This window comes from Vanessa atalanta, chromosome 16, assembly GCF_905147765.1.
Source record: "Vanessa atalanta chromosome 16, ilVanAtal1.2, whole genome shotgun sequence".
Classification (NCBI taxonomy): domain Eukaryota; kingdom Metazoa; phylum Arthropoda; class Insecta; order Lepidoptera; family Nymphalidae; genus Vanessa; species Vanessa atalanta.
Window position 1 is genome coordinate 2,030,808 of NC_061886.1, and position 25,158 is coordinate 2,055,965.

A 25,158-nucleotide genomic window follows, 5' to 3' on the forward strand; every position below is an offset into this window, starting at 1 on the left:
AATATGACAATTAAAATGATAAGTTTGACAGAAAACTAAATCCACGTTTTTTCCTTAATCTGCTTATTCTTGAATTTTGTAAAAAGTCTTCTATATGAATTTTGTTTTAATTTAAGTTACTACATCTGAATAAAACTTTAATAATTATACTCTTGTAATGGCGGATCACTAATAAGTTATAATTTTATGCAAATAGTAAATCAACGCTGTGAATAAGTGGCTTGTAATCTCTGCAGTTGCAAAATTTAATGAATATTTATTGAATATTTGTCAACATTTTATTCATTCGTTTTATACTTGATTGCTCAATGCAAAACATAGTGTGCAAAAGGTAGGCTACCTATAATACCAATTCACACTGCCAGACAATTTTAGGAATTGTAGGAAAAGACGTTATAAATCCTAGAGGGTTTTTGTGATATTGCATTTTTAGCTGATGATACATTATTACTTTATAAAGTTGACGGGAAAAAAGTAAATTGTGATAATGATGACGATGTAAACAATGCTTTATCACTGATACGAAGTTTGTTTACAAAAAATAATTTAGTTCTATTTGACTTATCTAATATAAGAAAGCAAAATTTAAAGGTAACTCTAAATATTAGTGTTCTAAACGTAACTGTTGTTGCAGTATTTCTAGGAATCACTTTAGACTCAAAGATTCAGTGTAATCCTCATCTATAGTTCCTCGGAGGGAGTCTCAGCTCCGCAGCACACGCGGTAAGATAAGTTAGACAACTAACTGATTCTGATACTGCTCGATTAGTATACCTTCGTTACTTTCATAGTCTTATGACATATATTTGCTTTGGGGTAACGCTATAGATATTGAAACTGTTTTCATCCTACAAAGAAAAGCTTCCCGGTCTATTTATAATCTTGTAGCTCGAGACTCTTGAACTTTTTTTTAATAAAGTGGGTATACTTACAGTTGCTTCAAAATATGTTTACAACAATATTATTTATATTCACAAAAAAATGAATCACGAGGAGGAACGATAAACTATGTATTGAAAAAATTATAGGTTATGTCCAAAAAAATTTGATAAATAATGCATATCTCATTACAAGATTATATTAATGATAAAAAAACCTCGATTTAGAATTTGTTGATTTTAGGCCAGACATTTATAAATGAAATTGTACTGACTTTTTTTCCGGTTCTTCTCCGTTGTAGTGACATGAAGTCACATGACGATTCAGTAGTAGAATAAAGGATATTTTGATTTTGATTTTTGATAAAGGCTCGGTAATAACGTAGGGTAATATATACATACGTTCAAATATAATCCCAGAAACAAACAGAACATCCAAGTAGGATTAAATTACATTACTATTATATTTATAGGAAAAAACTGATTGAAAAAAAAAAATCTTTCATTGATTTTTCTCGTGTCTGAGCAATTTATTTTCTAATTAATAGAAAATTTTGGCATTCATTAAGTCTATCTAAATGTATATTGATTTTTGTTACAAGCACACATATAAAGACATATAGTAGAGTATATATAGTAAATCTACCGTGACATCTAGTTGTTATGTCCGTCCTGTCTCTAATTACTTAGCCTCAATCAAACTTTACACATGAGCAACATTCTAGCATTGCACACATAGGGTAGCCAGGCTTTGAAATACAAAAGCAGGACTGCTTTTATTTAATCTGAATGGATCTAACATAATGCGCCAAGAGGTCAGGATTAAATTGGCGACTTTTACGTATATGTTAGACGTCTTGTAATTCCTATAAGCATCTTGCCTCATTCTTATTGTGCTGCGTGATGTTGCACTCAGCGTTAGAAATACAGACGAACGAACAGGCCATCCGATGAAGAAGAAGTTTCAAAGAAGAAGTGCAGTCCGGAATTTGGCTGGCAATAAATAGTACTTTTAGTTTCAAGAGCAATTTTTAATCTAATGTTAAAAAAACAAAACAAAAAGTATTGCGGATAATATATTTTATACATTATAAAATATCGTGGATTTAGCATTCGGTAATTTTCACTCGAAGTGAATAACAATTTGAGCGTATTTCGTTAACATACCTATGTGAATTGATGGAAAACAGTATCGACTGATTTGCTTATCTATTCTTCTAGGTAGAATTTGACTAGAACTTTTACGTGATGTCATAAAAATCTTGTTATTTGTAAATATTAACCAGATAATATAGCTATTTTGGTATTGAGCTTGATGGAATAACTAAAAACGATCCCAGAAAATATATATTTCGTATTAAAGAAAGCTTAGAAAAAGATAAGACTCCGTAAAGGACGATCGGTCATCAATCTAACGGAGGCATACGGTTTCACAGAATATGGGTTAGAAATACGCGAAAAAGATTACCCGACAAATCTCCAAAGACATTAAACGCTATGTGATATGAATTATTCATGTGTGTTTTATAAACTGCCGTATTATAGAAACTTTTCAATTATTTTGGAATAGACGTTTGAGATGGGTTCCTTAGCTGATGACACTTGATGTTTGCAGCTGACTGCAAATATGTCTTGTGATTTGGAATTCGAATATGCTCTCCTTCTGTTCTACCCAAATCTACCATATTTACTAAATGTATACTGGTTACAGGATATTATAACACTAATGACTTTTTAGTCGATTGCACACCACGGGAATGAGATGATCGCCTGCAACCTGTTTTAAATAACGAAAATGTTTTTATTGCTATTATTGTACATAAACTATACTATATTTGTGAAAATGAAATTTAAAAAAAAATATCCCGATGAGTTTCCTTCGCCGGTTCTTCTCTGGTCCGAGGTATTAAATTCTGAACTGGTCGTAGATTTTTGACTATCAATAAGAAAGTGTAATCACTTTTGTATTTGACTTTTGACCCTTGGTTGCATTTAAGGCATAATTTAATTTTAACCTGTGACTTTGTGCGAGCGCTTTTGAATGCGATCCGCTCATATTTTTTTTGTTATGCTATTGCACACGAGCTGAAGGCTCACCTGACGGAAAGTGACTACCACCGCCTATGGACATCTGCAACACCGGGGGCTTGCAGATGCGTTGCCGGCTCTTTTCTAGGTTCAGAAACTGACGACGAAAGCTGCTTCCACAGAGTGTTTGTGTGAGGCAGAAAATGCCTTATAAATCGCGCTTTTCGGGATTTTTGGACATCAAATATACATTCTATACAAGAATAAATAAGAACAGTTAACTAAAAATAAGAAACATAATTTAAGCATGAATCAAACATGTTTTATGAATGAAGTATATTTTATAGATCCTGAAACCAAATCTAACACTATACCATCAAGATATCTGTAGAAATAAACCTTCACGAACGAACCAAAAAGTTTCAATATCTCATTTGAATCAGATAACATTGTTATAGTAGATGATAGGGATAGAGAATAGGATATGCAATTGAAACATTCCAATTATTTTATTCGCATCGAGCTCCTTAACAGTCTAAGTCAAGCATTTTCCAATATATATTTCTATATAAATAAAATTGGAAAATATATCAATTTTAAAGAATCGAATGACATGGAATTGTTCAAAACTTATCAGACGAGAAATTTATTGCTATACAAATTGTTGAAATGCACAAAATATCAAATATCATACAATATGAAGTTAATTTGGCAACCTCAATTGTCCACAAGAGAAACAACGAGCGTTGCGCTCGTAGCTTTCAACGATTTTCATAATAAATTGGGCGTGAAAAACGGTAATTGTCCACAAATGGGCTCGACAGTAGATCACTATGGAAAAACTCGTAAATCACTCGGTGAGAATTACGAAACTGACTCAAACCGTGATACAAATTAAGTTCCCTTATTTTTCAAACAGTTAGATTCGAATATTAGATTCAAGTCGTAATGAACTATAACTAAGTACTGTGAACAAAACATGACCGCATGGTACGATGGCAAGAATGCTAGCCTGTTAAATCACAACTCCGACTCTCTGGACGAAAAATGAAGCTGTCACTGGCGGAGGCAATAAGTAAACTCTTACGACAAACGCTTACTGAAACAAACATTTTTAAAAAAAATTAATTAAGTGTAAGATTTAGAAGGTTCTGTTGATATTTTAATAATCGGAATCTTCATACGGTTAATTTATTATGCAGGCTATGGAAACATTTTTAAATTTTCGGTCATTAATATTGACCTGTGGATAAAAATCAATCAATGGTGAACCATATACCGCCGCCACCGTGTATGTGTAAAAATCGCAGGATCGATCCTGTCCCTTTGTTCTAGTTTTAAGTTTTTTTTTTTTTTTACGGCATTGGTTGGCGGACGAGCATATGGGCCACCTGATGGTAAGTGGTCAACACCGCCCATAGACAAAGGCGCTGTAAGAAATATTAACCATTCCTTACATCACCTATGCGCCACCAACCTTGGGAACTAAGATATTATGTCCCTTGTGCCTGTGATTACACTGGCTCACTCACCCTTCTAACCGGAACACAGCAATACAGTGTACTGTTATTTGGCGGTAGAATATCTGATGAGTGGGTGGTACCTACCCAGATGGGCTTGCACAAAGCCCTACCACCAAGTAATGGGAATTGGAATCTAATCATTAAAAAAAATCTCTAAGTTTTGATAGGTACTACTAGACAAAGCGACATTTGATTTATATATATTAATCGTAATTTCTTATTTCACCGCCTCTTTAGCCTGAATAGCTTGGGATGCCTGCCAATTTGAGCGTAGTGAATCCAATATACATATATTTAATACAAAACTAGCTCCATATAATGCTAGTGAAACTTGCTTTAAACGTTAAAATCTATTTACTCACGAATGCGTGTCTCGCCACGTTAAATGATCGACTTGCATTAGTTTGCTTACAAGATGTACACAGAAAAAAATAATCTTATAGCACGTCGATAATTTAACATAGGGTGGTCTATATATTACTACTGTATATAATGGCTAAAAATTTATTAAAATTAATTACTTTTATGTGCTAACTAAGAATTGACATCGAATCATGGTTTTTAGTCAAATATATCGTCCCGTTATTATACGTCATAGGAAATTTATTTATTTTCAAACCAAAATCTATTGTATTTATAAGACAATGATTTTGTAAAAAAAAAAAATGTAAGGAAAGTTACGTTCTGAGATTAAAATTTCTCGTGAAACAGAAATAAGTATTTTGTATTCTCCTCATCTGCGCTGCTAGACAATAATATTACATTTTATTCCGTAATAAAATCTTATTTCAGAGCGTCAAGATGGCCAGGCGATAGAACATTGAGATATTAACGAAAATCGCGGTTACAATTACTTGGTGGTAGGTATTTATGCAAGCCCTAATCACCAGTTATTCTACTGCCAAACAGCAATACCTAAGTCTTGCTGTTTGGCAGGGGTGAGTGAGCCAATATTTACAGGCACAAGGGACAAAATGTCTTAGCTCTCTATAGTTGGTGGCGCATTACGATTTAAATAATGGTTAATATTTCTTACAGAGCCATGGTGATGATAATAATGACTACTTACCATCAGGTTTTCCATTTGAGCGTCAGTATACTTATATTATTAGAAACGAAATATATTTTTATATACTTAACATCATAAACTCTGACCAAATTCAGAATGACGTAAACTTCTATTATATATCAAGTTACATAGTTACTTTATTATTTTACCGTACTAAAATTAGAAAAACCGTACTCGGAACGTCGGTCATTTCCACGGTTGTCTGGAGATCCCGGTGAGACGCTGAGAATACAAATGAAAGCATTATGTTGGCGCCTTCTAGTCTACCCACCTTTGTGGAGGCGCACTTGAGACAGACTTTTATATGAAACTATAATACGAAACAGCTATCTTTTAAAAATACAAGTACGTTGAAAAGTTTTAGAGATTTTTGCATAGCGTTCGGACAGTTTTAGGAAAATTCTATCATTGGAACAAACCTTGGCTAATGAGCTTTAAAACAAAATATTATATACTTATATACAGCGGTTTGTTATATAAAATTAACAACATCAAAATGTACTTCAATCGTGTAGGCTTTTACGAGCATTTTTAAATGGTCATTTAACACAATTGTAATTCAAACGTAACGCTAACACCGGTACAATATGTTTTTCAAAAAAAAGCAAAAAAAAATATATTATACATTAAAAATAGAAAACAATTTGATAATAAATATTTCGAGAAAACTACGGCTCCTAATATCAACCACGTAACATACATTGTTGATTTAAAAAAGATATGTATTTAATAATAATATCATAAACATTTAGGGTCTCTATAGTTAAACTAATAAGTATTATTCGATGATGTATTTCAAGATGTCCGCGAGAAGAAAGAGCATTTGGAACTGTCACACGTTTAAGTTTAATTTATTAATTCGTCTAGTGAAAGTAAGCTTGCACTTTTCGGATGAAAATCTGCCACATAGTTCTATCAACGTGAACTGTTGTACTGAAGTGGAATAGGCTTCAAACTTTCTGTAGAAAAGACTTTTGCTAAGAATTGTGACATTAACGGACTATTCTTTTTTCACTTCTCATTACTAATTTTGACTACAAGCAAATCCATTAAAAAGGTAGACTAATAAACATACAAGGAGGCAGGAGTCCTCCAATCGCCCCACGACACTTACATGAAATTTACAGACCATAACATGTCTGAAAACTCCAGTTCGTGTCCTTTAGTTTTAAGCGTTTTTACACTTTTATTACAGTTTTAAACGAAAGTACTCAACGCTAGATGTTTCTACACGGAGCTAAGAGTACCTATTCCAAACTGTGTTTCATATCCAGGTGGTTATCTTGAACTTAGTTGTCGGTTTGATAAAAGGTTGTGAGAACTTTCGATAAAAATAAAAACTTCAACGATAAACTTTATGATTAGTAGCCGAGATAATAATTAGTCAATATCTTTTCCTTTTTTAAAATTTCCGTTAACTCTCCATGTCCCCATTTTACCCAAATTCCAAAGGAAGTACGATAATGTTAGTTATTTAATGCTCATATCACTTAAACTCTCATCCGTTGCTGGCTAAAGCGATACGTACAAGCGATCCCATAATGTCTCACTATAATAGAGGATACCGTTGGTTTTTATAGTCGGTGCTCAACTAAATGTCCTGAATACCTCTTAAAAGTAGGATACATATAAGGATATATCTAATATTAAGAATTTCTAACATCAATGCCCTGGTATTTAATACTCAATATCTCTTGCAGAACCTGTGTCTATGAGCGGTTCAACATCGGTTCAGATAACAGATACAATGAAATAAATTAAGAAGGTATAAGAAAATATAAATGTCAACAAATAAATTGTTCTAAAACCCAATGTAAATTAAAGCAGTAACCCTATTTCAAAAAATTAGTTCAAATAATGTTATATTAAATGTTATATGACATATAACAGAAAGAGACAGAGCGAGAAAGAAAGAGAGGAAGGTATAAAGCTTTTCCTTATGTGAGATTTCTGCCAGATAACTCTATTGTAAGCCGCGTAAAAGGACTTCATTCCAGTTGACACATAGTTAGAGATAACACCCTGTTGATCTCCATCCCTTAACGTACTCCAAAAATATTAAACATTTCTTTAAAAAATATTTGACATAATTTAAAAGGCTTGTTAATTTACTTAACCAACAAAACACTTTGCAAAGTTAAAAAAAAACTGTCACCCTAAAATCCACACTAAATAGATTATAGTGTATCAACTAAGTCTACTCTTCACACCCTTGGCAAAAAGCCAAGTAACGCCTGCCGACGTTAAATCAGGCTTAGAAAGACGAATGATGCTAGGTCCCAACGCTGGCCACATTACATTCCTTTTAGACCGCTTCTTTGATACTTGAATTAAAGTTAGTTTTCTTTATAATTTATAGACTTGCTTATGTTTTTAAGATTAGGATTATATTGAAACATTAAACCATTATTATTATTATTAAGAATATTAATGAGATTTTCATTAGGTTAAATCAAATTTTCGATTTGACAATATTTTTTTATTTTTTTTATAAATATTGAACAACATCACATACATTACTCTGATCCCAATGTAAGTAGCTGAAGCACTTGTGTTATGGAAAATCAGAAGTAACGACGGTACCACAAAGACCCAAGACAACATAGAAAACTAATGAACTTTTTCTACATCGAACCCGGGACCTCGGAGTGGCGTACACACTACTCGACCACAGAGGTCGTCATATTACTTCTGCAGTGGTTATTTACTGGCATGTAAATAAGATAACATGACACGAAGAATGATTATGTCATTCATCGCGCCTAAAATGCATGGTAGGAAAAATGACCCACAGCTGATTAAACCACTACCAAATAAAATGGGAAAAGGAAGGACATAGAAGATTTTGTATGACATTTAGTAATAATAAAAGTTAGTGGTTAGTATTATTTTTACCTTTCTATTAAAGTATTTCGTTGTAGAATAAAACGTTAACGAAGCCTATGCTTAAATACAGGATTCTTTGTAAACAACAATGGCCCTGCAGTACCTTATTGCTGACACCATAAGTAACAACTTTAAATGTTTTAGTACTTTTTACAAAATATGATAGATTTTCCAAAAGAATACTTTCAATTTTATTGTTGTCTTTGAAATTCTCTGCATCTATATTTATTTCCATGCATTTCGCTATTGTTATGATCGAAACGAAAAATTAAGGGACGGGAACGGAGGCAATAACGGTAATGCATTATTTTTAGAATACAATTACGTTAAATTTTGTTAATAACTTCGGTACTATAATGCGGATAAATGAGCTACTTTAGAGAAGTTTTTCAGTACCGGATAATCTGTCGTCGAAAAATGTTAATGACGAAACTTTGTGTTGTGTTCCGATATGAAGGAAAAAACATTAGCTTGAGCAGCAATGTTGGGGAGGGGGGAGGGTATGTTGATGGACGACGGCTTCTAAAAAATATCCTCTTTGACAAATTTTTATGTTTACAATATCTCATTTTTTTACTCATATTGAACTCATATCTAGCAATCCCTCTCTCCCTCAAAAACTCATCGTTTCCTTTCCGTCACTCCTGAAAACGTTCCGTTAAACTTACAACAATAATATCATTAGTAAGTTTATTCCAACTATTATTTCCTTACTTGTATAGTACACAATACTTACGTTACAATATAACGTTACAAATTCAACCGCTATACCGAGTTTCTTAGTATATTTGTTTAACTATTTCGTATATATAGAATGTAAATTTATGTATACCGTAACATTTATTCAACTTAGTAACACTTTGCATCGCCTTAAACTACCCTGAAATCTCAAACGTCAAGAACGGTATGTTGAAAGCAGACCAACGACCCTCGACACTCCCCATTACCCGTACTTCCTTCGCTAATGGGTGTACGTAGTTTATAATCACAGAAGAGAAAATATAGAAATGGTATCGAATATATTTTAATAATAACACTTACTTAGCTATTCTATAAAACAAACCCGAAGTCACGGCATAACACGATCTTGAAATGTCAGAAATCTTTATGAGATATTGACTGAAAAATTTAAAGGCAAACATCAAAAAGGCGTATAGCGTACAACATTAACCGTCTCTAAATTTCTCACTGCAGGGCTAAAGCCTCCTCTCCTTTTTGGGGAGAAGGTTTGGAGCATATTCCACCACGCTGCTCCAGTGCGAGTTGGTGGATACACATGTGGCAGAATTTCTAACCGCAACTCTTATAACGGCTGTATAACATACAACATTAAAAACATATCAAAAATAAAATACGGGGTGGTCTCTTACAGAATAACACTGCCGGGTGGATAGCGTCACTAATATAACACAAAAGAATTGGCATATTATTTAATTCTGTACTACAATACTATTAATATAATTTAACTTTAAGAAATGTTTCAAAATGAGTATCAATTAGTTGTTGCCCGCGGCTTCGCTCACGTTTAAGGGGGTTGGTTGACATGTGTTGGGCAAAAGAAGTAGCCTATGTCCTTCCTTAGAGTTCAACTTTGCTTCATACGAAATTTCATCAAATTCGATTAATTGCTTTTACAGTGAAAGAGCGACAGACAGACAGACAGAGTTACTTTCACATTTATAATATTAGTATAGATAATTCGCCCGTGGTTACAGCCGTGTGTTAGATGGTTGTAGATTTTAGTTATAAAAACTTATGCCCATTCTTACAGATGGAGCTTGTTAATTCGATACAAGATGTATATAGATGATAAAAAAGCGTGGAGTTAATGCCTGTTGACTTCCAGCCAGGAGACATAACATACATATATAATTGTATTTAATTAACGTGACTATTTTTAGATGTTGAAAAAAAGTATCTACTGTGTTTCTTGCCGGCTCTTCTCGGTAGAATTTACACTCCGAACCGGTGGTAGCTTTACTTCAAATGGGCTGTTAAATGACGATTCAAATGTGCTTGTAAAAGCCTACTTGAATAAAGTATATTTTGATTTTGAATTTTTAAACCAAATTTTATCAAATTCAGTTCAACGGATTAGCTATGAACACATAACAGATAGACAGATGGCCTTGAGGTACTTTCGCGTTTATAATATTATTGTTGATATAATTAAGAACACGTATACATAATAATATATAGAGAACTTGATGAAGCAAAATTTATAAAACTTTACCTAAATCATACAAAGCGTCACCCCCCCTTAAGCCCATTGAGGGACTCAAACTATCTCCGTCCCAAATTTCATCAAAATCGGTCAGCACTTTAAGCGTGAAGAGGGAACAGATTTACTTTCACATTTATGATATTAATATAGATTATACTATGGATAAGTAATTATAAAAAATCTCGATCGTATCTTAAATCGTTATTTTATAAAATTACAACCGAAGATGTAGATTCCATCAAGTGGAACCGGCTTGGAACTCAGTACTTTCTCCTTGCCACAAATTAAATTACATGCGTACACAAATTTAATTAAATGCAAATGATTATATTACATTAAAATAACATATAAATATAAATATAAATAATAATAATAACATTAAAATCAACGAACGAAGTTTTTTATCATATACAATATCATCATTTTTTATCATATATAATATCATTGTAATGTATATCTTATATCATGATATTTATTTGTTAAGGAAAATAGCGAATTCGGAAAAAGACAAGACTATTTTATTTGAAAGATGTATGCTCTACTAAGTATAAAACAAAGTCGCTTTTCGCCGTCTGTACGTTTGGATCTTTTAAGCTACGCAACTGATTTTAATGCGGTTCTCATAATTAAATAGAGTTATTCAATAGAAATGTTTATATGTGTAATAAATGTAGATTATAGGAGAGAAAAGTAGAGAATATTAACATTCCTAGCCGAAAAAAATAAGCATTTATATTTTTAAGTTTGTTCAATCTAAAAATTGTTGTCCCCTTGTGAAGTCAGGACGGTTAGCTAGTAATAATGATGTTGTAGTTTGTTAGTTAGCTACATAGTGTGCTAATTACTTTACAGTTGAGGTAACTTTGTAAGCATAATCTTGACTGAAGTTTCATCTTCATGCACTGTTAAAGTTTTCATTTAATGGCGTAATAATTCTTCGTGCTTTAAAGTTTTCTTTCTTAGAAAATTTTCCATTTTATATATTTATTTTTATGTATATATTAAGGAAGATATACAAGCCAATGGATCGGTAGTGATTGTATTCACTACTAGCGACCCGCCCTGACTTCGCACGGGTGCAATGCTGATACTAAATATACTACATAATGTCTTAATATACAACGTTCACAGCTTTTTGTATTAGACAATACAAACCGCCATGACCCTGCGTTTTAAATCTGTAATATCTTCGAAAATATTCATTTAAATTACATATTGTAATAGGGCATATTTATCTATATTAAATGCACAATGTATTAAAATCATAATGTAGTTAATTGGATTAAAATTAATGCTTAAAATCACTTCAATAAAAAATGGTTATTGTGGTTTTTTGTAGACCCTTTTAAGGTGTTCAAGTACATTATTTTGATCAATCTCGTAGGGTTCGGACAGCATTTGCAATGTAAGCGCAAAAAAATCTTTTTATTTACGACATCGCATTAGAAATCTCTAAAATTATCAGTGTTTTTTTACTATTTTATGCAAGTATCATACGTATAAATTTCTCCTATGTATCACTTAAAATCTACTAAAATAAATCGTGTCAAACTCCGTTGCACAGTTGCAAAGATCTAAGCATCATAGAGATAGACAGACAGCGGGAAGCGACTATGTTTTATACTATGTAGTGATTTGACATTAGAATTTTATGAATCATAAATCACTTTTTCCTCCGTAAATGTGCTGCCAATCGCGGGATTAAGATCTGAGATGTGCAATCACTCAAATCACACACTGGTATACTAATGCGTAAGTCCAAAGTCAAAACTGTATTTAATAGTACTGTTTCCAATAGCTTGTAAATGGTCTCTTGATAAATATCTTCAGACTGTAATGAAACTGGTTAGAGGCCAGATTAGTCCAGTATTTAGTCACGTGAACCAAAGAATGCAACTTCTAAAACAGAGAAACTTCTTTGAACCGTCGCCTCCGAAGTCCTTCTTCCCACAAAAGAAGAGTCTAAATCACCAATAACAATATTGACTGAGTTTTTTATTTTTACATTAACAGCCTGTAAATTTCTAATTTCTATATAAATAATTTATTTTGTAAAAACCTCTAAGCATATAACTTAATCTCCAAGTGTATTATTTGTGTATTTTAAAGTTAGTTAATAAGATATCATCGGTGATTAATTAGTACAGCCAAAGTGTTGAGTTGAGTTCATTTTTACAATTAATTTATTATTGTGTATTTTTTATACAGAGTAATGTATGTACAGACACTTTACAAAACAGTTTCAGTTAACAAATTTTTTAATAAAAGTTTAATACAAGTAATTCAACTTAAATGAAAACTACTCACTGCTCCATACTACAAAAGAAAAAAAAACATGGCATTCGTTGAGAGCTGTCTGATTGCTCTCAACACTTCCCGCCGTTATGCCCACATCCTTCCACATTTTGCTAATGGCACGTCATGTGTTAAGGTATACGAGATGCATTCAGTAGGTATAAGTATAAAAGGATAGTGAATATGGAAGTATCGTAAGCCGAAATGTTTAATTGCGGAAAATGACGACCTCCATGGTCGATTAGTGTGTAGACCGGTTTTCATGGGTACGCTACTCTGAGGACCCGGGTTCGATTCCCGGCAAAGTCAATGTAGAAATAGTTTATTAATTTTCTTTGTAGTCTTGCGTCTGATTGTTTGTGGTACCGTCGTTACTTCTGATTTTCCATAACACAAGTGCTTTAGCTACTTACATTGGGATCAGAATAATGTATGTGATGTTGTCCAATATTAAATATTAAAATTAATATATCATTTGAATGACAATGAGTTAAAATTTTTAAGGCAAGTGTTAAATAAACAAGAATTAGAGATTATCAGTACGAATATTACAAAGTGGTAAAATTTATTTGTACGTATTCTATGAAGGTTAACAAAATATTTAATGGTAGAAAGGTGTATTCTTCCTGAGTACTATTTTATATCATCCCATTTTCTTCACTAATAGATAGTTACAAATATGATCGCTAATTCAGCTTTAATAAATAATTTTTACATTCAATCGTGTTTCAGGAAAGTTTGTCTTGATAGATATATTTATAATATATATCATTTTACGATTGCTTCCGGAAATGTCACTTGCGCGACATAATAGTGAATTATTAGTTTATCTCGTCTTGTCTGCGGTAAAGATTGCCGAAGACAAATTAAAAAAAAAGTGGTTATTGCTTAGGTTTGAGTCCGCAATCATCGTTAAGAAACATGCGTTCTAAGTACTGGGCCATCTCGGCTTCGGTGTGAAGAGTGAGCTCATTTTATTAAAGGTACAGGAGAAATAACATTTAAGATGCGATGATTGACAACGCTTTGTTGATAGGGAGTGGTGTTAACGTCTTGAATTGCGTTTGTCTATGGTAACATAATCACTTACCATAAGGTGACCCAATGCGTAATATACCTTCTGAATTCATATTTTTTTTTCTTATTACGCCAAAAGTTGAGCACTTATGATGTAGTTTTAAAATTGAGAAAATTTTTAATTAAGCACTCAAATTAATTAGGTTCTACGTATTCCGTACAATATACGTTTTTTTATAATTTTCTTCCTGTATTTTTCGTTCGTACAAAAAACAATGTTAGCCGTTCTCTGGGATATTCACGTGTAGATGTTATAATTAACAGTAAAATCCAATTACGAATCTGGAATTCTCGTAACACCCCTTTTTGTCGATAAACACGTAATCGTATAGCAAATTTTGCACCAATTGTTGATTTCAATTTAGAAACGATTGAAGTATTTATTACGTACATAAATATTTACTTATTATATAAATTCTTTAATTGCATATCAAGAGAGGGCTCATCCAGAAACCTTAGAACCTTTTATCATAAATCACTAAATATTTAAATGTACAATATTTATAAAATTGCTTAAGAAAATCTTAACTTAGATTTAACTTTGCCGTTTCATAGATTCAAGTCATTTGTTAAAAATACATTGGTAAAGAAGGCATATTATTCGATGCAAGATTATAAAGATGATAGAAAAGCGTGGAGTTAATGCTTGTTGACTTCCAGGCAGGAGACATAACATACATATATAATTGTATTTAACTAACATGAATGTATTTTTAGATGTTGAAAAAGAGTAACTACTGAGTTTCTTGCCGATCCTTCTCGGTAGAACCTACATTTCGAACCGGTGGTAGCTCTACTTAAAATAGTTTGTTAAATGACGATTCAAAAATGCTTGTAAAAGTCTACTTGAATAAAGTATATTTTTATTTTTTATTTTAATTACATCGATCCGTTTGAGTCATTTCAATCAGATATCTGCGTGACATAGAAATTCTACCACAACCCTATATTGTTGCAGTACATACAACACAACCTACAATTTCCGCCCTACGTTAATCAAAGGGACGTTTGTCTGTTGTAGATTGCTCTCGACACTTCCCTGCGTATTTCCCTTGCTAATGGCTCTACCTTTGTTCTGTTCAAACATGCTCCGTATTGACCTTTCTTACATACTACCTATTCTTACCTAAGACCATTTATCTATTCCAAGTTTTAAAACATTTTCAAAACACGAAATTGCAGTTAAGCCGATTTCTTACCATAATTTCAAATTCAAAATATTAAACACAGATGTAGTAAAAAACGCCTCAGATCTGTGTAGAAACGTCGAAGGTAACTCAACGGGTTTCGTTGGTAGCGAAAACGTACTATTTAAAACAATAAATACAAATTAAATATAAGATACAGATGACTCGGACAACACATTTGTAAAGAGACAAACATATGTACATATATATATATATATATATATAAAGAGAGAAAGAAGTTTATTGTAACTCGCCAATAAAAGACACTTCAAATTCTATATCGTTCAACCAATCACAAATGTGCTCGCATATATACAAACAGTATATATGTGAGAAAAACATCGGCAGAATTTTGCTAATCTATTATGTATATACGTATTAACATCACCTTTTTTCCAAATCGATTAAAATCGTTACTATCAGGTATAATTGTAACCCGAATGTCTTTCTGCTGCCCTAAACCTAACTGATTTAATAAAAGGGAAAGTAAAGTTTAACTACTGAATCGTTTGTAACAAAAAACATAAATAAAACTATTACGTAGATAAATGGTTCGAAATATAAATTTTGTGTTGATGAAAAAATGATCTTTAAATGACAAACGCCAGGGTCCCTAATAAACCTTCATGATAAATAACCGATCTCATATATTTCGGTCACGATCCCAAGGGTCAAGGTATTATAATGGAGGATATTTATGGCGTTGTCAAGACATTAATGGGCGAATTATGAGACCCCAAGTCAGATATTTGATACTAAGTTTCGCAATTATTTATTAATTTGTATTTAAAGACTCTGTATGCCATTAGCACATATTCGTATTTGCGACTTTTTGGTTGGCAAATGTGACATCTGATGGTTAGTGGTCACCACCGCTCTTGATTATTGGCACTGTAAGAAATAATAAAAATATCTTATATCTTTCCTCAACAACTTTGGCTGATAAGACATTACGTCCTTTGTATTTTTTTCTTTTTTTTATGTCAAAGGTGGCAAACGAGCAGAAGGCTCACCTGATGGAAAGTGACTACTACCACCCATGGACATCTGCAACACTGGGGGGCTAGCAGGTGCGATGCCGGCCTTTCAGGAAAGAGTACGCTCTTTTCTTGAAGGTTCCCAAGTCGTATCGGTTCGGAAAAACGGTTGTGCGAGGCAGAAAATGTCTTAAAAATCGCGCTGTTGTTTCGGACATCCAGGTGGTGCGGGTGATATTTGTAATTTTGACGAGATATCCGAAGGTGAAATTCAGCAGCCGGGATTAATCCGAACAATTCCTCGGAACATTCCCCGTGATAAATTCTGTAGAAGATGCAACATATGTGTTCCTGTAGTAAATTATTAATAAATATGTTTTATCCATTTGCATCAGAGTAGTGTTGAAAAAAGAGAGGACGCCTAAGCCCAACAGTGGGACATTTAGTTACTCTTTATTACTTTTCTACATTATATATTGAGTTTGTGTATCATCAGAATTGATATATTTTCTACAATAGGTACTTCTGATTTGAATTCAACGAGCACAGATTGTAAATTACATTAGTATACCGAGACAAATAAACAATAAACTCGGTAGTTACAGTTTAATAAATATATAATATTAGTAAGTGGTGTAGGTATGCATGTAGTGTATGCAAATGTCATATTGTTTTTTTTTAAATTGACACAAAGCATTAAGCGCTTAAAATCTTTTTGTTAGAAACATGTTATATCGTATTGTCTACATACATATACGAGTACATACAAGTTATTTAATAAAGAAAGGTATACGCTAATGCGCCAAATGTGGCCAGGACCAAAGACATTGGTACTGCAACAAATACTAATAATTCCTTACAAGCACATTGCTCAACTAACTATGTAAACTAAAATGTTATGCCAATTGAGTCAGTTATTGGTCCACTTACCCTTCATACTGAAAATGTATGCATGTTGAATAACCCAAGCAGATACATAAAGTTGAGTATAAGCATTTTTTTTAATATCAACTCGAATCATTATAAACTTTATTCGAGTGGGAGCTGGCAGAAAACTCAGTACTTACTCTTATTCAACATTTAAAATGTTAGTTAAATACAATTATATATGTATATAAAATATCCTGCCTGAAAGTCAACAAGCAATAGCTCCATGCTTTTTTATGATCTTGTGTTGAATAATATGCTTTTTCTATTAATGAATTTTTTACAAATGATTTAAATATACGAATGTAAATAAATATTATATAATTAAACATTTAAAATGTAAAGACTCTTTCGTTTTCTTTTTAAATATCTTAAGCCCTTAATCCATCAATGTATGTTTAGTCTAAAAGTAAGGTAAGTCGTACTACAGTTGGAACGTAGTTGGATTAATGATGTTGTTTTGAATTGTCTTCTAAAGTTTCGTCGTGCACTATGTCTTGTTACTTAGAACTTGAATACAACTACACTCATTGCTAATCCAATACTACACGGCATTTAAAATATAATTTGTATGATGCTTTGTATCTTGAACGCTGTGACTTATCTCATTTAATCTTATTATTAAATTATCCCAGCAGTGTAGATAAATGTTTAAAAATAAGGAAAAATATTATAAAATAAAATAAAAAGTCTTATATTTTTTGCTTAATTATACAAAAAGTATGAAAACATAATATTCTCAACTATATTCTTATTATCTAAGTATCTTGTTATGTTTTTTCTTTCTAAAACTAAATTTTTAATCATATTTATTATTTATCATATATGTATAACTAAGAAGGAAATTTATTATGTAATTGAAATTTCTAATTATTTATTTCACTAAGTATTATTAAACAATGTCCACTCGTCGCGTCTGTCTGTCCGTATTAATTTTAATAAACTCAAAAACTACTAAACAGATTTTCATACAGTTTTCACTATTAGATAGAATAAATAGTTCATAAGAAAAGATTAGCTGTACAATTCATTAAAGTTCTGGGTTCATCATCATCAGATTTTAATCAATTAAGGTTGAAATCTGACGATGATTGATGAGAGTTTAACTGGCATGCACCGTGTTTAATAGTGTTTTAAGTATTCGGGGGTCTTATTCCACTCGTGCAAAAACTGAAAATGTTTTTATCTCTACTAATAAACATTGTTATATGAGTAGATAATATATATGCTATAAAACTGTTGAGACTTTAACCTTTGACGACAACCTAGAAGATATTTTTATTCGCAAGATACTGTATTTTGATACAAGTTGTAAGCAGCCCAGAATCGTGATACGATTCTGGGCTGCATCCCAAATCAAAACCTACCTATCCGAGATGCGTGTACGGATTTTCGAGTTTTCTAATAGAACGACTGTTTGAAGAGTATTTTAAAGTAAAAAAAAAAAAAAAAACAGGTAACATTTTTGACGGAACGGCTTTATTTATAAATAAATATTTGTTTAAGAAAACATATAAATTATATTATTTTACTTTATTTACTTTTATTATTCAATCATTTAACTCTTTTTGTTTCATTATTGTTTTTAAATTCAGTGAACTTCGTACGTCCAATATTTTTCAACCCACGTTAAATACAAGAAATTAATATACCTAAAATGTAAAATGTGTAAGATTGTTTAAATATTTTTTTCTGTGCCCTTTTTATGCATTACATAATATCAATATGTAAATGCCGAAGCTCATCAATTGATCAAACAACGGATATTGAAGTATATTCATGCGTCATCTATGAGGACATTTACCTTAAACGAAATTGCTTGTATTTCTGGGTAGAAGCGGATATGTACCTGGAATAAAAAAGAAGGTTATGAGTAAAAAGTAATATCAGAAATTATTATAATTGATTGTAATCAACGAATGTTTAAAGTAAGCTTACAGTTTTACTTGATTGTAGAGCGTTTAGGCTTTAGGTTAGGGATACCGCCAAGCAGCAATACCCAGTATTTTTGCGTTTCAGTTTGAAGGGTGAGAATGCAAGGGACATTACATCTTATCTCCCAATTGCAGAGAATTGGTGTGAAGTAAGGAATGGTTAATATTTAGGTTAATATTCGTTAATGTCTATGTGTGGTGGTGTTCACTTACTATCAGATGGCCCACCCTCTCCGTCTACCGATACCATAAAAAAGTCTTTTGTTTCGACTGTATGTTTGTATGTGCGAGATTTTTTTTTAATACAAAATTAATACACTTTTGATTATATACTATATAAGGTATAAAAAACGTTCAAGTATACAGGTATACTTATGGGTATAATATTCAAATTTATTAATGTTGCTAGTTGCTACTGAAAATAATGTTGATTTTGTTCTTAGTCTATTTATAAATTTCGCTATGGCAACCCTAAATTATGTAAATCGAATCTCATTCATTACTTTATAAAAGAAGAATAATGCTTGTAATTAATTTAACAAAAGTGAAAGTACTTAGACAATGGCAACACAGAGCGATGAATAGGCGTTCTCATGGTCGTTACTATGACTATTTACAATACTAACATCCATTCTTGAAATACTCTTACTTTTTTATATCAGAATTAGGCTGGCGGATAGTAAGTGGATACCACCGCCCATGACCATTGTAAAAACACACAGTAAAAAAATATATGGCGTCTCATACATCGACAATACGAGACGAACCCATGAAATAAATTGATGTTCTTCATTCCTTTAATTACACTGACTCACTCACCCTTCAAATCAGATACAGTCAAACACAACAGTAGGTACTTAGTACTACTGTTTGGTGGTATATTATGAGACTACCGCCAAGTACTTAGGTATATCTGTCTGAGTTTATTAAAAAAAAAAAACGATATTTTATTTCACTCCGATTCGAATTTTAGGCACGGCGTCCAATAACATTAACAAATGCTCTTTCTATAAGCAAGTTACTGTGCTCATAGAGAGGTCATGACGCTATAATTCGACGGAACAGCAATTTGATAACCCAGCGATAGGATAAACAGCATTATTTCCAACTAGAATATAACTACTGACAATAGGCAATTTGATTGGTTTTTAAAATCCATTTTATATTATTTAGGTTAAGGAACCCAGTAAAATTTGTTTTGTTTTTAATTCTAGTACATATTTGCTGAAAAATATCAAATTAAAAATTCCATACAATATGGTGCGGCAATGTCGGTGACGTCACTTGCCTGTATTGTAATCTGTGGCACATATAATCCACTTACAGTAGGCAAACGAGGTCGACGAGCAAGTGACGTCATCATAAACCCGACCAATCAGGACCGTTTTGTATCACGTGACAAACGGTTAAAAAATGCATTATTATTTATGGATTTTTGAATAAGTTAATTATTATTTCCAAATTTCGTTAATAAGTAACCATTTTTAAACTCATAATTTATACTGATTACACTAATTGACACAATATTTTACGCATTGTCAAATAGCCTATTTCCAGACTCTTGTTTCATGATAAATTCATGAACGAAAACCTGATCTTGAAATCTTCAGCCCTATAAGTAACAGCCTGTATGTCCAAGGGCTAAAACTTGTTCTTTTTATAAGGAAAATATATGAGGATTATACCAACGCGAGTTTCTAATGCGGGTAAATACACACATGGCATATTTTCATCCGTCCCATGCACGTTTCTTTACGATGTTTTCCTTCACCGCTTAGGACGAGATTATTTATAAATACTAGTGGGACGCCCGCGAAACTTTGCGTTTATTCAACAAATTTTTACGAATTTCTAAACCTATGAAGTTTTGTTTTGATTTAATTTCATTGTAACTGACGTCTGCTCGTACGTTTTACATTTGTTTTTTTTTTACACAGCCATAGTTCTGCTCTCTGCCCGGCCAGTAACATTTTTCCGCTCTCTAAAATTAATTATTTGTTAAATCGTAAAAATTTATTAAATTGCAATCAAGAGTCATCTTTAATTTTCTTCATGACTACGGTTGGAGCTCTTCAAAATGAGACCATGACCGATTTTTATGTGCAGCTCAAGTCCTCGTCATTTACACAAACAAATCATTTTATCGCCCAAAGACATCTGTAATTCCAGAAGGCTTGTAGGTACATACGTTGCCGGCTTTTTAAGATATGAGTAGGCTTTATTAGTAGTATGTATTTTTTTGTGATACAAAGGAGAAATCCTATAAATGTAATTGTAAATTTTTTTCATGTTTTTCGATAAAGACTTAATTTTAATACGAATTAAATAAGATCCCTTCGCACATGTCTAAGCCTTAAAATTCACGTGTTCTCTTTATCACGGCTCTTATAAGCAGATCAATAAACAATCAGGTAATAGGCTTTAAATTAAAATATATCATCAGAAAATTGCATAAATTTCAACCATTGTATTCAGTTTTCACCGTTTAAAGTTTCACGAGTGATAAAATAATGCATTCACGAAGGTAATAATATTTAATAACAAAAGGCGCGTCTCAACTTGAAGCCGTTAAAAGCTATAGGATTGAATTTGCTTTTTTATTGAATTCATTTTCATTTTATTTTATTGTTATGATCAACTTTCAAATAAATCATCTGTATCGAATGTCAATACATGTTAAATTGTTGCCAGCAAGTACAATATATAAACCTACTAAATTCAAAGGCTATTGAACATATTGACTTAAAACCAAAAATTTGACTCTTCAATTTAGACAGTATAATCTATATTAATATATGAGGAGACGTTTATTGACTGCAAAATCTACTAAAACAATATACATAAAACTTAAACCAGAATATGCAGCACGTTTTAGAATGGTTTTAATAATACATAGCAGACAAAGTTTGCAGACTGATTAATTTGTGCTACGACGTATTATCTCTGGTTCACCAATTGCTTGAAATTCGACCAAGATCTTTATTGAAAATTTGAGTAAAACATGTCGCGTGTTTTTTTTTTTCCTAATCTCCTTTTACAAAAGGTTCTTTTTTTAAATAGAAGCTGCTATAATTTCTATCAATCAAAAAAAGTATTTCAAAAAAGAAAAACAAAATCCCCAACTGTTTTGTTTTCAGACTTTTGTCGTCCACTGCTGGACGAAAGCCATAGAACGCCAATCATCCCGATCTTGAGTAGCCCGCATCCTTTCCGTAACTATCATCTTTTTTAAATCAAAATCAAAATATACTTTATTCAAGTAGGCTTTTACAAGCACTTTTGAATCGTCATTTAACAAACTATATTAAGTGAAGCTACCACCGGTTCGGAATACAGATTCTACCGATAAGAACCGACAAGAAACTCAGTAGTTACTTAAATTCAGTTTATGTAAATAATACATTCTGTCTGGAAGTCAACAAGTATTAGCTCCACGGTTTTTTATCATCTATATAATCTTGTATTGAATAATATACCTTCTTTACCAATGTATATTTTACAAATGATTTTAATTTATGAATCGTTAGAAATCGTCCGTCCACCTCGCCACAGGGGGTCACTCTAAGTTTGCCTTAACGTGGTCTCTATCGTGTGTCGGCAACATCAGTTATTAGAATATGAATTATATAACTATATATAACTTTCATAGTAAAAAGTTTACATTATTAGCAGAACGGACATAAACTATAAAGCACGATTATGTATGGCATATATTTTTTATATATAGCTTGATATGCTGACAGAGTCGAAAAGGTAGTCGCCGTTCCAGGCGCTTGCTTTTAAGCCTTTTATATAGAAATATAGTACCTTTTTTCACATTGCAACACGGACGAGTAGTTTTCGCTATTTATAAGCTAGAGAAAAAAATACGGCGTGATAGATATGGCGAATAGATCTGTTGACAAATATTTATATCTCAACATTTAAAAATAAATACATCATGATAAAACCCGAACAAGGTCACGAGCAGCTTGGCGGGTAGTTTGGTATAAACGTAATAATATGAACTTAGTATGATAATACTAAGCGGCAAAATTAAGATGTCACCGGCATGTGCAGAGAGAACTAGAATCATCAAAGATTTAATTAGACTGCATTGGAGCGAAGTGGAGTATTTGCACCACAGTGTAAGAAATATTAAATTATTAAAAACATTTAATATAAAATTTGCCTCTTTAAATTGAGACATTAAATTTCTGTCACAGATTATTATTATTTTTTAAAAACTTTCATTCAATATACTTGATTGTAGCATATTTTCTCTCGCTTTCTCTCCTCCAACCAACGAGAGTGATTTCGTATAAAGGGACGGAAGTAAGTAATGAGAGCCGGAGAAGCGCGCGCTATTTGATTTGACCAATGAGCGCGCGCGATGGTTAATTAGCGCGTAGCTTACCAATGGTATGTTATATGTAACACGCCATATGCAATACTGCAAGGCTCATTTTTGATTGTCAAATCAAAATATGTAATCTTTATTTTATACACATTAGCTCTATCATCTTGAGTATTCTATAAAACTGATTATATAAACAATTATTGACTTAATCGGAATATCGTTCGTTAATACTTTTTATTTAAGTTAATTGCATAATAGAACGCCATGACAACTTCTGCGAAACACAGATAAGAGTAAACTGTTTACTTTTGTAAATTGACAATGATTCTAAGGGAAAATTTTATACTTATAACTTAGCAGACGCTACAAATCTTAATTCTTAATGTTCGGCAATGAATCTAATGTGACCAAGTTTAGCTAAGTTGTAACCCTACTTGGGTTTAACTTGTTTGTCCTTAAAAAGTTTAATCATAAAATCTTTGATACTAACAACAATGATATTAAGAAGGTTGCAAATATTTTATCTTTCAAAAACTTTTATTCGTATTATAACAGCTGATGAAGGATCATATTTAAAAGTGCACGGTAATAGATACAATACTAAATACCTATTTAGTATTGTATCTATTACCGTATTGTATTGTATTAGTACCTACTAATACTGACTTATAAGTGATCAATTTATAATTTTTTTTTTAAATTAATCGGTTTCAGTTATGTTATTTATCAAATGTGTTTGAAATATAAATATTAAAAAACAAATATGAAATAGGGCTTACAATAAACTCATATATTTTAAAGTTAATAAAATCAAAAATATCTTACAACACCAAGCCTGACTTAATATACTGATTGAAACATCAGATTCATAAAACTTCTCTTCAGGGAAATTAAATGTCAGATATATCAGTTCGTGATTTAGGATGAAGTAATTTTTCCTTTGACACAAAATATCAAATTTATTTCTGAACGACCTTTAATCATTCACGAGTGAAAACTGTTCTTCTAGGTTAGGTAAAAATAGTAGACCATAAGTTATGATCCACGAATATAAACGGCTATAAACCACGCCTTTACTTATGATTGTCAATGTAGTGCATAGTAGTTTCCTCCCTTAACTTTGCCTGCTTGTGAGTGTGTGTGCGGCAGATGTTAGGTACATATGCTTTTTTTTTATATCAATGGAGAAGTTAAGACGTTAAATCGTATCAAACAAACTTACTTTCATACGTGTAATAGTCAAGGAATGGATTGGGAATTGTGTGATTGTTTATAGCAATCGTAATTCAATTGTAAACACATAAAAATTGTATGTATGTGTGTAATTGTAAAAATATTTTTTAGATTGTATTATTAATTATTAAAAAATATGTTACTAAATTAGTATATTTAATTTGTTTAATATAATAGCATCATGTCTCTGTCATAAATAGTAATTCATTTTTCAAAAAATTATATGTTGTAATTTTAGATCTACATAATCGGAATTAAAAAAGTAAGAGACGAGAAGTCCGCATGGCCTCCTCCCTACACCCAGAGTGAGTAGTAGTGCGAAAGGATACCACAACCTCTCTGATCCATGCAGAAGACCGGCATCACAGAAGTAAATAGTGGGTGGAAGACGCCGATAGTAATAACCCGGTTTCTCTGTATCGCGATACCATTCCGGTATTCCAGATGAAAAGAAAACTTGTGTTACTATTAAATTAAATAATCCAATTCAATATTATAGATAATAGTTTAACATGTTATGTTTTTAGCTTAGTTAAATACATTATTTACTGCGACTCATTTAAAAACAGCTTATCCATTTG

General features: G+C 31.9%; 1 protein-coding gene across 2 annotated transcripts in view; it reads right to left on the bottom strand.

Moving 5' to 3' along the window:
• The window catches only part of LOC125069985 (GTP-binding protein rho1-like), a 152,352-nt gene that overhangs the window by 96,892 nt on the left and 30,302 nt on the right, over positions 1-25,158 (bottom strand). The window contains exon 2 of one of the 2 annotated variants that reach the window (XM_047679639.1): positions 18,876-18,920. The exons of the other annotated variant lie outside the window; for it this stretch is intronic. The gene's annotated coding sequence lies outside the window, so the exon portion shown is untranslated. The remainder of the gene's footprint in view (positions 1-18,875; positions 18,921-25,158) is intronic. 2 annotated transcript variants of the gene reach the window in all.